Consider the following 15,569-nt stretch of genomic DNA (forward strand, 5'->3'; position numbering starts at 1 on the left):
TTATGTTAAATGTAGCAGGAAGCCTTTAGAAGGCTCTGACTTATATTTTTAATATTACTCTTGTGTGGGGCACAAAGGGGAGTGGAGAAAGAAGGGGCATGAGACTGCAACAGAACAGGTGAGGGATAGTAGTAGCTTGGATTAGGGCAATAACAATGGAAATGAAGAGAAGTGCATGGATCCAAAATATAAAAAGTTTAAATTTTTATTATGGAACATTTTAAACACATACAGAATGGAGAGAATGACATAATGATACAAGCTTTAATAATTACCAACTCATAGCAATAATTACCAATCTGAAGCAAATAACAAACATATCATTTTATCACAAATACCTCAGCATTTCTAAGAGATATGGGATTTGTAAAAAACATAGTAACAATATCATCATTAGTAATTAATTACCAGTAGTTAATTATTAGTATTTACTTGATATCAGTTAATAAGTCAGAATTTAGATTTATAATTGTCATATGTGCATGTGAGAGAGTATTTTATAATTGCCATATTGGAATTAAGATCCAAATGAGACCCACATGTTACATCTGGTTGATATGTCTCTTGAATTGTAAGATGTATTTTGAAGAAGGAGCTGATAAGATTTTCATGGATTTGGTGTAAGGGTGGAGAGGGAAATGGATGATTCAAAGATGAATGAGCTTGCTCCTACTTGCTGGCAAAGTGAAGATGGATGACTCTAGTCCTTCTCTACATTTCTTTGGAATACTGTCTCTGTGGATGGCCAGAATACAGAGCCAGTAGAGCTCCTGGCATGGGTTGCTTCCATGATGATCCCTATTACTCTATATCTAATGAATCAGAAAGAAAGAGAACCCTGGTGCTGGAGAGAGGACACCTAGACTTCTGACCCAGTTTCAGTTCTGGGACTTTTTGAAGTCTCTGAACCTCTCTGTATATCTGTAATGTAGCAATGGACATATCTGTTGTTTTGAGGTCCAACTCTCAATGTATGTGAACTTTCTTTGTAAAGTATAAAGCTGTGCTGTCCAAAATGATAACCACTGACCACATATGGTACTGAGTCCTTGAAATGTGGCTAGTCTGAAATTAAACATGCTGTAAATGCAAAATACACAGCAGACTTTAATAATTAGGAGAAAAAGTCTAAAATATCTCATTAACAATTTTTACTTCAATGTTGAAATGATAATATTTACCATATATTTGGTTAAATAAAATGTTACTAAAATTAATCTCACTTATTTTACTTTTTTTTTTCAAATTTCCACTTCATTTTTATTTTTTTTAATTTTTAATATATTTTATTGATTATGCTATTACAGTTGTCCCATTTCCTCCCTTCTCTCCCCTCCACCCTGTACCCCCTCCCACCCACATTTCCCCCTTTAGTTCATGTCCATGTGTCATATTTATGAGTTCTTTAGTTTCTACATTTCCCATACTATTCTTGCCCTCCCCCTATCTATTTTCAACCTACATTCTATGCTACTTATTCTCTATACCTTTTCCCCCTCTCTCCTCCTCCCACCCCCCTGCTGCTAACCCTCCATGTGCCCTCCATTTCTGTGGTTCTTTCCTATTCTAGTTGTTTACTTAGTTTCTTTTGGTTTTGCTTTAGGTGTGGTTGTTAATATTTGTGAGTTTGCTGTCCTTTTACTATACATGTCTTTTCTTTATCTTCTTTTCTTAGATAAGTCCCTTTAGCATTTCATAAAACAAAGGCTTGGTGATGATGAACTCCTTTAACTTGACCTTATCTGAGAAGCACTTTTTCTGCCCTTCCATTCTAAATGAGAGCTTTCCTGGATAGAGCAATCTGGGATGTATGTCCTTGTCTTTCATGACTTGCAATATTTCTTTCCAGCCCCTTCTTGCCTGTAAGGTCTCTTTGGAGAAATCAGCTGACAGTCGGATGGGAACTCCTTTGTAGGTTACTGTCCCCTTACCTCTTGCTACTTCTAGGATTCTCTCCTTCGTTTTTACCTTGGCTAATGTAATTATGATGTGCCTTGGTGTGTTTCTTGGGTCCAACTTCTTTGGGGCTCTCTGAGCTTTTTGGATTTCTTGGAAGACTGTTCCCTTTGCCAGATTGGGGAAGTTCTCCTTTATTATTTGTTCAAATACGTGCTCAATCTGTTGCTTTTCCCCTTCCGATTCTGGTACCCCTATAATTCGGATATTGGAACGTTTAAAGGTGTCTTGGATGCTCTTAATCTTTTCCTCAATTTTTTGGATTCTTATTTCATCATGCTTTCCTGCTTGGTTGATTCTATCTTCCTTCTGGTCCACTGTATTGTTTTGAGACTCATAGTCCTTCCTTTCACTATTGGCTCTCCTCCGCATGTCTTCCTGCATCTGTTTTATGGTAATCTGCATTCTTTCATCTAAATTTTGTCCAAAATCAACCAGTTCCATGAGCTTTCTGATCACCAGTGTTTTGAACTGCGCATCTGATAGATTGGCTAATTCTTGGTCGCTCAAAAGGATGAGTCCTGGGGGACTGATCTGCTCTGTTGAAAACATATTTTTCCCCCCTGTCTCTCCTTTTTTTTTTCTGGTCTGGTTGCTCTTGTTACGGTGGGGGGTGGACCCTTAGGTGCTCACCGGGGCTGGGCACCCCAGTCGCTAGATTGTGACGTTATATGTGGGGGCGGGGCGGGAGAAAACAATGGCGGTAGTTCCGTTCCCCTGGACTCAGACCCTTGTCTGGGCTTCTGGGCCGCGAGTTCTGCCCTGGTCCACAATCGCTACCCCTCTGGGTCTGCCAGCCGCTTGCGTACTCAGGGATCACCGCTGCCTTCTTGCGCGCCGGATGGCTTTTGTGCCGATTTCGCGCCAAACCTTCCCCCCACCTCCGCGCGCCGCCGACCTGAGCCAGCCCCGCACCCGCCCGGCTCGTCTTCTCCTACCAGTCCGGATGAATGCGTCTACTTCAACTTCTTGGCTGCCCGACTTCCATTCAGATAAATCCTCTGCCGGATCTGGGTGTTATTCTGATAGTAAATTATTGTTGTAAATTATTGGTTTTCTAATCTTGGTTGTACGAGGAAGTACGGTGCATCCACCTATTCCTCCATCTTGCCGGAAGTCCACTTATTTTACTTTTTAAAGGTGGCTACTAGAACATGTAAAATAACATAGTACCTCACATTATATTTCTATTGGACAGCACAAATACAAAGTACTTTGCAAGTTTGCTAGGAAAGATGGTTTACAACTTTTTTGTGAGCATTTCACATAGATTCTAGTCACCTTATATGATGCTTGTGAGTAAGCAAGGTGGACTGGGCTTATCTCCTTGTACTGATGAAGAAACCATGGCCTGAATCAATGAAGAAGATTGTACAGAGTCACAGAGCAAGTTACTATCAGAACTGAGAAAGAAATTCAGCTTTCTTCTATTCTAGCCAATCCAGAGGTTTTTCCCCATACCATACTGCCCCCTACAGTCCAGTTAGTTTTCTTCATTATGGTGCTAGGTTTTATGGTCTCTTGTGTTACTGGTTTCACTAGCTCACACTCCCTTCCCCCTCCCATTCCCTTCCCTGGTCTACCTCAAAAGATTCCTCCTGCTACAATTTCACCATGTTCCCTTTTATTCTGTAAAAGAAAGAAAGACTGGCTGACAACAATGCAAGGTGATAGATTGCAATACTATTTCAAGCTCAGCATTTCCAGTGTTTTGCAATGTAGGCTAAAAAATAGAAACCCCTGTTGATTATAAATATATCCATGTTGGGGGCCGCCCTGCCTGGTTTCAGGAAGCTGTAACCCCCCATGACTTAGGCTGAGTAAAAGACCTCCAGACTAGGAGCCACTGAGGAGACAAAAACTTATTTCCCTGGCTTGAACGGCAGTCAATGATGGGTAACAATTCTCCTGGATAGAGAATAAATCTAAGACAGACACATTCATGAAGGAATGACAGGGACAAGACTCACGGGGCTGTGGAAATGAAGGGGTGATCAGACATCAACCCCTGCCCCCTTTGGCTTTGTCAAAGCCTGAGTCTTTGTTCTTGGTTGTGAGAAATCCAAGTCTCCTGGCTGCCTTTGTCTTCTCTGTTAACTCAGGATAGCAGGGGCGGCCCAGACCAGAAGCAGCGGACCCCCAGGGTGATCAGGCCTAAGACATAGAATATGCAAGATCCTGTGATATCTGTTTGCTGGAGGATGTTATTAACTGGAATTTAAAAGCACAGACAGGAAACCAAAACTAGCCCTTTAAGCAATATGTTAAAAACCACAAACCTTGCCCGAATTCTCACCAGGAGTCCTGTCCCCACCTTTGTAAGTTGTTTACATCTTTTGATCTTTTCTGCCAGACTGTGAATCCACAAACTAAGTCTGTTTTCTCAATAAAAATCTGCTTGGGTATGGACATGGCACGCTCCCCACATGAGGAGTGGCCATGGCGCCCTCCAGGAGAGAGGGTGGCCAAGGTGCTCCCCACGTGAGGAGTGGCCCTTCTGTTCCTATTCCCCCACAGGACCTGGTTGTCTCTGTGTATGTTTTTAGCATGTTTCAACGAATATCCGCAGCCGAGATGGATACTGCTGGCTGGCATCCTCCACATATCCAAGCCGGAAAATACCTCCCTTTATATAGCGCAATGTGTTTTCAGAGGGTGGGAATAAAAAATACCAGAATTCTCAGCCTACTTTGGCATAGATTTGATATCCAACTCTTGCCAAATCACGAAACTCCATCACTCCTAACATCTCTACCTGCTTAATGGGAACATTTATAACTACCTCATGTGTCTATGACAGAAAGGTATGAGATATTGTGAGCTTTTCAAAGGAAACACACTTCTCAAATCCAAAGCCCTCACATAAGCTTTCAATTATCCACACAAGGCAGTGCTGAGGATGCAAACCTCTAGGGAATCTAAAATGTTCCATTTAAGCATTTGTTTCCTTTTCACAGGAGCCTAAATCTTTGTAGGAACTGCTGACAAATGGCCAACCTGACAGATTTATTCCTCACCTTCTTTCTCTTGCCCCCTGCACTGACCAAATATCTGATTTTTTGGTGGGGGGGTCAGCCTCAGCTTCATACATTTCACCCCATTGTCCCCAGGAGCATACTCATACTTGTAGGACACGGGTACATCCATGGGGATTGTCACAATCATATACACCTGTGTGTTCTCTGTACAAGGCACCAGCAAACACACAGTAAGGCAAAATGCAAGAGATGAGTGGGGAGAGAAGAAATTGGCAAATCCTGAGGTACATATTGAGTGGATCTGAGGCAGCTACTGGGCAGGTGGGATTCTCCTTCAATTGTGCACCAGGCTTTCCAGGCACTTCAGGTAGGTCCTTTGGAGATAGAGCCCCAACTTGCCAGACCTAAGCTAGGTTTTGGGCCCTGGCACCCCTAGGGACATTAGCAGCAGTGTGATGTGGCTGGAGTTGAGAAAGAAACTCCACTTTCCTAACCTCTCAAGCTTTAAATCTCATCACCCTTGGAGTGCCAAGCAGAACAGATCTCTGCAGTTTAGCTTCCAAAATATTACCACAAATCTCACCCCATGCCCTCCCCCGCAACCTTCTTCCCCCTTATCATGCTTCAGCCTCCCTTCTGACTTCTCTAGTTAGAGAATCCCCCCTTGCCATGGAGGAGGTTCTAGCCATGTCCATTGACTTCACTGGGCCATGTGGAGTCATTGGGTCGAGGGAGAAGCTCGAGCAGAGTGTGGCCGTGTGGTGGTCTGCCTTCCAAGGGTGCATGTCTCTGAGGACTGCGGCCAAAGTGTCTCTCATTGGGCAGTGGTCCTGCCACCCCTTGGTTTCAGCCTAGTGTTCACACCTTGAGTATTTCTTTTTCTTTTTACTGTAATCATTTTTATTTTTATATATATTTTTAAATTATAGTTTACATACAATATTACATTAATTATAGGTGTACAACAGTGCTTAGATATGTGTATATCTTACAAAGTGATCACCACTATAAGTCTAGAAACCATCTGTCACCACACATAGTTATTACAATTTTATTGACTATATTCTCTATGCTGTACTTTACATCACTGTGACTGATTTTAGAGCTCAGGTTGCCTTTTTTTGCACCACCCTCCCCACCCTGATCCAATGACTATGTCATTTTCCCTTATTACTGGCCAAGTGACTGAAATTGAGTTATTTGCAGAACCATGAATATCCTTGAACTAAACATACCAGGATACCAGGGCCATAGATAGCAGTCCTGTAAACAACCAAGATAGTACTATAATGAGGTTTTCCTGGCCAACTGTGAGAAAGCATGAGGAAGCAGTGGGTACAAGACAGTTCAGGAAGAGGACGGGCTGTGACAGAGCCATATCCCAGTATATCTTGCTAGAACAGCTTGTCCAGCAGGGCCCTGTATGGTGCCTTCCTGTGCTGGAGACAGGTTGAGCCTACAGTCCAATATCTTGCCATATCATCTATTTTGTATTGGCTTTAACTCACACTCACAAATTCCTTTCTTTAATTTAGTTTCCTTTTGTAAAATTTTTATGTGTTTATTTTTGTTCCTACTGTAATACAAATTCTCAGACCTTCTCTCTGAGAAAGCAAGTGTCCAGAAGCTCTTTTTGCCTCCTGAAGGAGAACAAGGCCCCCTTGTTTTTACAACTGTGGCAAGATATGTGCAGGTTGGGGGCAAAACACAGTTCCTCTACATTCCTTCACCTTTTGTAGCAATTTTGTTCTCTGGTCATTATTTCATTTAATTCAACAAGTACGTATTGGACCACCTTGTATGCATTCAGCCTGCAGCAATGCACATTGGACTCCTCCAGAAGTGAGTGTGACACCAACCTTCTGTTTACAAACTTTCATATATAACCCATCTTGGCACTTTAAGAGTTTGGGGCAGCATAAGCTGCCATAACTTCTGTAGACAGTACAAAGAAGTCTTCATGAAGTGCTTCATGAAGGCCGATAGACACATTCCATCAGGTGGCAGCATGCATTGGTTTCCAATTTGAGATCCTAAACTAGGCTTTCAAATAAGTTTGCATTCAGTTTGACTCACAGGCCTTTCAAATGGAAATCTTATTCGACAGGAAGTCTGAGCTATTTGACACACAACTAAAGATGTAGAGAAAGACCATAGAAACCAAAGCCTGCTTTGAATCAGACTGTTCACAAATACACATTCTCCCCCAATTAAAAAAAAAGTCCCCCCTCCCCCACGGAAAAAAAAAAAAACAACCTTTGGGACTAGAAATCTATGGGCATTGAGTCAGTTTTTAGTACCCATGGGAATGTTCTTATTATATAAGAGGAAGAAAACTACAAACAGGATTGGAGCAGCACCTTCAAAGCCAGGTGAACCAGGTCACATCAAGAGGACAACAGGTAGAGAGCTGCAAAATTTAACATCTTGCACAACCTTACATGTAAGAAAGCTTCACTGCCTCCTTTACTCTCACAATAAGCTTAAATGGCATTTGCCAAAATCTGTGCTCCTGAAAGTCCAATTTTAAACAGTAACAAAATGGCCTCAACTCATTTTGCTGTGAAAGTCTTTATCCACTTTGATAATGAACTCTTCTGTATCTCAGGACTCAGAATATACTTGTTTGGACTAAGAGTGGAGGAAGCTCTTTCTCACTCTGCTTTTTGGATTTCTGCTTCTCCATAGAGAATCCCCCATTATGTCCATGGCTGTAAGCCCTCACTTCTTGTGAGCAAGGCAAGAGAGGTTGGAAACCATGTCACAGACTTGCAGGGTTCTAGACCACACCAAGATAGAAAGACTTCACACTGAGAAGGATATTGCACTCATCACATCTCCAGAGGGCAAAAGCTCTTCCCTCTAGAATTGACCACCAAGGATTAATACAATTCTCCATTTGTGGGTCAAAGAACCAAGCTCCTAGATGGTCTCTCATGGAAAGGGCCCTGGAAAACAACCTGGCTGTCTCATTGATTCTGTAATCCATAAAAGATGCTTAGCCCTTCTGAGTGTTGATCTCCCCGTCTGCAAAATCAATGAGGACAAATACTTCATCATTTCTATGTTGTAGGTCCATGTTACTATAAATGCATGCAACATTGTTTAGGGGAAAAAAACATTACTTCTGGACCCAAAAGGGTACCTTGAATGAATGGCCCAAATTATATTCAAGCCCTATGTGCTTCTCAGACAGTGACAGGAGACTCAGTATGGTGAGCTTCCCCAGTGGGACAGTGCAGCTGGTTTGAAATGATCTACTTGCTTGGGATGGTGCCAAGAGACCTGTGAGGAAATGAATGTTATACATTATAGTCTCTTTTTTTCTTTTAGGGACTCAGAACTGATGAAGAAAAAGGAGAAAAGGGAATTCCTGGTTTGCCAGGACCTAGGGTAAGAACTTGGGATGTTGCTTGCCTGGGTCTGTTAAGTTACCTGTTCCATTTTATTTTCTGTTTGCATCCTTAATCAATGTAACTTTGTGGCCACTTGAGCTTCTCTTCTTTCTCTTCCTCAGCCTTCTGGCAGCCCCTTAAGACTGCCTTCTCTCCACTTTGCCCCCTTTCCTTGATTTAGTGGCTCCCTTGAGTAAGGAATGATACCCCCTATACTAGGTGACAACTCAGCCTACATACGCTCTTTATCCTTGTGTATAATTATCTTCTGGGGTAAAGAATTATGTCAGGTTTGTCTTGCTTTTATTCCATTCTATCTTGAGGGAAGGTGGGCAAGGGTGGGATTTGGGGGGTTGCAGGAAGGGAAGAAAGAGGGCCAAGTACAATTTTTACAGAACAGAAACCAGCCCAGGAAGTTCTAGAACATAGTGATGTTTGCAGTCAACAGTTTCCAATAATATTAATATCACTTCAAGTGGAAAAATAATTGTGAACCAGCCTCATCCTTAGTTTTACACACTTGGATTTCAGGCTGTAAGCAATTGGTAAACTTTAGCCTTAAAGTAGTAACATTTTAGAGAATTGTATTTTTAGCTTTGTCATGAAGCTTTTAAAGAGTTTTTGAGTATTCAACAATGTTTATCCATTACCCTGTCATTTCTTTCTCTTCTTTTCCCTACTCCCTTTTCTTGAAAAGGCATAATCACCAACAAAGAATGCATTTGAGTGAGAGACAAGCAGCCTTCCTACAATCTATTTAAAAATCTCATGACTTGGAACTAAGGCAGACTAAAGATAATACCACCAGCCCCTCCACAGAATTCCACCTAGCATTTAAAATATTTCCATGTACTTAGCTCTTTAAAAATGCTCTCTGTGGCTATTCAGCCTAATGAATAGAAGTCACTAGAAAAAAGTCATTAAGCCAGGTCTAGGAACATTCTATAATCTGATTTTAGGAGCCATTAAATCCTGAAATTAGTAAGGTAGCTTTCTTATGTAAGTCTACTGGCTTTTTCTAGTGTGAGCTACTAATCTTTCTAAGGTACCTCTTTTGTCTTTACAGAGACCCATGGGTTTAGCAGGAGTCCATGGACCTCCAGGGAGTCAGGTATTTTGGTTAATATCATTAAAACCTTAGTGTATAACATCTGAACCAAAAGGTCCCATCACTTTTCTTAACATGGCCATCAGTCCAATGGGAGATACTGCTTAAAATGCAAATTGTTCATCCTTCTTTGATTGGTATAATCTCAACCACTATCTTCGTTTGTTTGCGCCCAAGAACATGAGCATCCAATGTCAAGTGTGGTGCCATGTCATGCCATGACACAGTCATATTTCTTTAACATGTTATTGGTGCCTATCAAGGCCAGCCTGCTTGTACTGATCTCTAGCCTTGTGGCCCTTAAAACTCCAAACATGCAAGTTGGCTACCTAGTGTGCCTTTGTAACAGATTACAGAGTCAGGTACTATCCATACATAACCTGGAATGCCAGCCAATATCCCTGTGTCATTTGTTCTGGCCTAATGCAAAGACCAGGTCTTCTTAATACAAGTTAGTTATAACTATGTTCTGTCACAGGGTTAAAAAGGGTCCTCAGGTTTCCCTGGACTTAATGGATTGCCAGGAATTAAGATACTGTTGGGAATTGAAAATCGAGGACTGAGGAGGTAGAAGGGTGAAGAATTGCCAAAAATTCTGTTTAACCCATTCAGGCTACTATAACAAATATCACAGACTGGGTAGCTTAGAAACAACAGAAATTTACTGCTCATAGTTCTGGAGGTTGGAAGTCTGTGATCAGGGTGCTAATATGGTTGAGTTTTGGTGAAGACTTTTTTCCAGCTTACAAACTGCCTAGTTTTCCCTGTTTTTCATATGGTGTAAGGAGTGAGCTAGCTCTCTTAGGCCTTTTATACAAGGGCACTAATCCCAATCACAGGAGCTTTGCCCTCATGACCCAGTCACCTCCCAAAGACCCTACCTCTTAATACCATCACCTTGGGCATTAGGTCTTCAACATTAATTGGGAGGGGGCATGAATATTCAGACCATAGCAAATGCCTACATATGAAATGAAGTATTTTTACATTTTAGATGTCATCCTTTTCACATGAAATGCATGCATCTTACTTTAATACACAAAGCTGATGAGGATTCTTTAGACACTCCTTGATAAGTGCTAGACAAAAAAGGAGGGGACTGTGGGAACAAATACATCCCTCCAAGGAAGAATATTTTATTATTGACATTGCTTAGAATTGCCAACTTTTCATTTTATTACTGTTCTTAAATTCTGTACAGACAATGCATCTCCTTATTACCAGCTCCTGGGGAAGACAGCCCCCACCACCCACTCTGAATATGCCACTGTATCTTATTCTGGTACCTGAGTTCCTCTTTTGGGACAATTAGGACTCCTTTGACTTCTCCTGCCTGGCATTGTTCACTAACAAAAGCAGTGACAATAGCACAGTCTCAGGCCTGCTAAGAGTTAGAAAAATGTAGAAACTCTGCTCCCTCCTTGGCACATGTTAGTTGCAGCCATGTTATCTATTCCTGTGATATGTTTCCTAGGCCCAGAAATAGATTGTCCTGGAATTGGGTTGCAAAATAAAATTGTGAACCCTTGTTCTTTAACAGTGTTGTAATTGAGTACCAGGCCTCTGGCCTGCCTTGTGTTGCCTTCATATTAAATTGATGAGACTTTGAAATTAACATATGGACTAGCTGGCCCTGGAAATCAGAAGGAGAAACCTTTCATTTTCCTGGGGAATGGTTTTGAGGACACAGATCTTGGGTGATAAGGTCATGGAAATATTTGTGTTTAATGTATTTAATCTTTACAGGGTGAGAAGGGTGGCATTGGCCTGCCAGGCCCAGATGTTCACATTGATACAGATGGTACTGTGATCTCAGGTGCAATTTTTTGTTGATTTGAATGGAGAAGAAAAGACAGGGAGTTAAATTCTATATTCCTTGTAATTATTAAAAGAATACTTTGTCAGCCACTGAATTGCTGCTAAACGTAGCACTCCCAAGGGCCCCTCCTGGATTCTGAACTTGGGGAGTAAAACTAACTCCAATGTCTTGGGGAAACAAACCAAATACTACACTCCGTTTCTGTGTGGAGTCTACCAAGACTGGAGTCTGAGTTGGCCTGGGCCTGGATTTGCTAAAAATGGTTCTTCTAGTGATATTTTCAGAAGGATTGATATCCTCCTCAACTAGGTTGACTTCAGCCTGATACTGTGGGACACTCAGAGTCTCATCTACATGATGCTATGCATACTTGATCTTGAAAATTTCATTGAAAATTAAAATATATATTTGGATAGGGGAGTAAGTGGTTGATAGTCCTCAACAGTGTGATGCTTTGAAAGTCTGTCTTCACCTCTCCTTGTTCTAGTTACTGTGTGTGCCCAACTCTTCCTGTTGCCTTCTCCAAAGATCTGAATACCCACTATCTCCAGCTACTTCTTGCTTGACCAAAGTCTTCTACTACTGTGCATCTTCCATCTGGGTGTCCTAATTTATTTCTCTCTTCTCATCTTCTCAGGCCCATGCCCTGTCTGGTAAACCCATTGAAGCTGATGTGTCAATGGTTGACAATGGCTTCCTGTGTTCCTCTCCCATGTGTATAACATGAAGAGTAGACTTCAACACCTTAACACAAATAGTAAACATTTGAGGCATTATAGCAAGTTACTAGTAGTAGTAGAAGAAACTTCCTAGTACTTACCAGATCTTATCATGGAAGGAACTCCTGGCAAGACCAGTTCTGAACACTAGTGGAGCCTAAGTTCAAGTAGGCCCACTATCATGTCAGGCCATTAGCATCTGGGAGAGCTATGAAAGGCAAGAAAGGCACTTCTACCTGAAGACATCTCCTTGTATCTCTTCTTAAACATGTTGTGGCATTTGTGGACCTCATCTGAGTTTTCTTACTGCTTTTTTTTCATTGCAAAGCCAGATTATCCTGGAGACCCTGGTATCCCAGGCCTCCCAGGACTTAAAGATGATGAAGATATCCAGGGCCTGCCTGGCTCCCCTGGCCTCCCTGGCTTACCAGCTATACCAGGTGAAACAAACTAACCCACTTTCTGCATAGACCATTCATCTCTTCACTCTGATGCCACTATCCCCCTTCTATATCTCTGATCTTGAGTATACCTAGCCAAAGTCAAAGGAAAGTTTGACTATAGTCAGTAAGCTTCTCACTGCCAGCACAAGACTAATGTATATAAGAAAGAGGCCTGAGTGAGCAGCTTTCCTTTGGCCTAAATAATGTGCCATAGCTAAACAGGCAATCCAGACTGTCATTGAGGTTTGCAGTAGCCAGAGAAACCTGGGTTGGACTGCTGGAGCCCTGTCATTCTTCTGAGGATGTGCCATCCCAGATGATGCTTGACAAAAGGACCTAACAAATGTCCAGAGGAAAGTTGATACCCAGACCCCCATTATGTGCATAAGTCAGACACTAAATGGTCCCAGAATTCTATGGATGGTACCCAGAAAGCAATCATCTGAGGGGCACACCCATTTGCCATTCTAACGTAGCAAGAATAGAAAGGGAATGTCAGTCTGGGAGGCAGTGATGTCCCAAATGTAAAACCTCAAACACTACTTTTAAAGAAACCAATTTCTACATTCTTTGGAGATGGGCCTCTGTAAGGATACTGTACTTTTAAAACAGCCACTTGAAAGAGGTACAGTTGATCCCAGCACAAAAGTGGAAAAAATGAAGAAATGGAGGTTAGAGACCCAAGTTACCTTCTCAGATTTGCCACTAAGAATCTCTGCACCCCTGACCATTTTTTTCTCATGTTATTGAGCCTTATGTTCCCAAGAGGTTAGGCTAGGTGATGCTTTAATGACCCTTCTACTGTGATAGAAGAAAAGAGCAAATACTTTCTCAAAGTCTTCCCTTGGAGTTTTGTTTCCATTGTATGCCACTGAGTATCATACCCCTGAAAAGTAAGTAGGGTCATATAGTTAGCATTTTGGTGTGGTCTTATATTCCAGGTGTGCCAGGTGCCCTAGGACCCCAGGGAGTTCCAGGCCTGAAAGGGAACCAAGGAAACCCAGGCCACACCATAACTGGGGCAGCTGGCCTTCCTGGAAAAGATGGTTTGCCAGGTGTACCAGGCCTACCAGGTCTACCCAGTAAGTTGTTCATGTATGTCTTTGGTCTTGAGACTAGGTATGATCCAGACTGCAGACCAGTCACGAATTCTGAGGGAGGGAGCATTTCACTGGTGAAACAGTTAAGGCAGGACACATAATAAGTGCAGAGGAGCAGTGATGAAGGCACTGTCCTCTCTAAGTCAGAGCCCTACTTCTGAAAGTTAGGAACCACAGCAGTCACAATGTTCATCAAGGAACAAGTAAGCTAAGGCCATCTTGATGACTAAACACTACATAGTGCCTTCCGACTTTCATACTAATTTAATTCCACCTTTCACCATTCTTAGCCCCTAGGCCTCTCGTCTCAGTTCCCAAAGAAGAAACATTGTTTCTTTCAAGCTTTCCCTGGTCCTCAGGGGTGGGCTGAGGGCCTGTAATATGGGAAGCCACAGTTGAATCTCAAGATGGTTGCTAAAAGCCTCCACTGGGCTTATTCTCTGTCAATCTTCTGCCTGAGTATGGGATTCTAGATTCTAAGAGAAAAGCTGGAAATATGTCCAACATGTTTCTTTGAAACCTAAATCCCATGACCACTGCAGCTGGCACCCATTTCCTCTTGTTCTAAGAGAACTCTCTGAGATAGACATTAGGATTGCTAAATTACTGAAACTACCTTGGTCGTTCCCATATCGCCAGTGTTTGGTCCAGTACCTAGAACACAGTAGACGTTCTGCAAATAGTATTAGAGTGAATCAATCCAACACAAGAAGGATTTGCTTCAGACTTTAGGTTCTTGTCTTGGATTTTTTTTTTTTTTTTGTCTCTTTTCTAGTTGTTGAGCCTTGAGAACCCAGGCCTTGGTGATTGAGCTGCTATGAGTGAAATGAGCCCAGGTTCATGTAAGGTGCCAGTATTTTGCTTCTTTTTTCAGAAGGTCCAGCATTTGAGCCTGGAACCACACAGAACACAGAGCCAGGGATTCCTGGTTTCTGAGGAGAACAAGGTCCAAAAGGAAACCAAGGTCTCAAAGGAATAAAAGTTGATTCTGTCCCCTTGTGTTTATTTGTTCCCCAAACTCCCTGGAGAAGGCTTTCTGGGGAATAAGCAAACCAACAGTATTGCACACCTAAGCAGAAGCAATCTTGGATGTTGATTAGGGACTTAAGTATAGGATTGTTGGAAATGCTATATTTAGGGTTCTAAGACTGAGGTTGGAAATTGAGGTCACACAGGACAAAGTGGCTCATAGGCCACTTTTCCTACCCCCTCCAGCGGCAGAAGCTACATCAGCAGTCCAGGGTGTTAACTAGCAAAACATGCAACCCCTCCCAGTTTTCAAGGCTAAGGCTATAAGCCTGACTGTAAGGGCTCTGATTAGTTCAAGATCTGGCACTCTGAAAAAGCCACCTTTCTCCATAAAAACTTCAGCCCCCAATGATGTTGAAAGACTGATTGAGTACCCCAGCCTTTCAGCTGTACTCCTCTCTCCATCTTCTTGATAACTTTGGGTCATTCCTTAGTGTCATGCTCTGAGGGGAAGATGCTAAAGGTCAACTGATTCAATTTATTATAGTTGAAGTCCAGGCCAAAGTTGAGGAAGAGGTGCAACTATTGGCTGAAGAGAGGTGTGGGGATTGCCTAGTGGTTTCAGGTGTCTAAATTCTCTCTTCTTCTCTCAAGTAATTTACAGCTTTCCTCAACCTCAAACAAATAAGACCCAACTTATTCTACTCCTTTCTTATTGCCCTTTTATAGGATGTTACTACCTAAGTATAGGAGCTAGTTCAGAAGTTTGTGAAAGATTCATCTCTACTATTCATATCCAAGGAAGACTATTTAGGGAAATGACATTAAATCACAAGTCTTGACTTAACGTATTAACTTTGGCTCTTTCCTGACTAACTATAAAGATGGTGTATTTCTTGATACCATTTTCACTCCTAAAAGAAGAACAACTCTAATGCTTCCCCTTCTGTATTCCCATGGGTCCAGAAGGTTTTCTGTAGCAGTGATAGTGATTTTCTATCTTCATTGTACATGAGAACCACCTAAGGGAAATTATTGAAATTTCTTTAGCCTGGCCTCCTGAGTCTGATTGACTAGATATG

Source organism: Phyllostomus discolor, chromosome X (genome assembly GCF_004126475.2).
Source record: "Phyllostomus discolor isolate MPI-MPIP mPhyDis1 chromosome X, mPhyDis1.pri.v3, whole genome shotgun sequence".
Taxonomy (NCBI): domain Eukaryota; kingdom Metazoa; phylum Chordata; class Mammalia; order Chiroptera; family Phyllostomidae; genus Phyllostomus; species Phyllostomus discolor.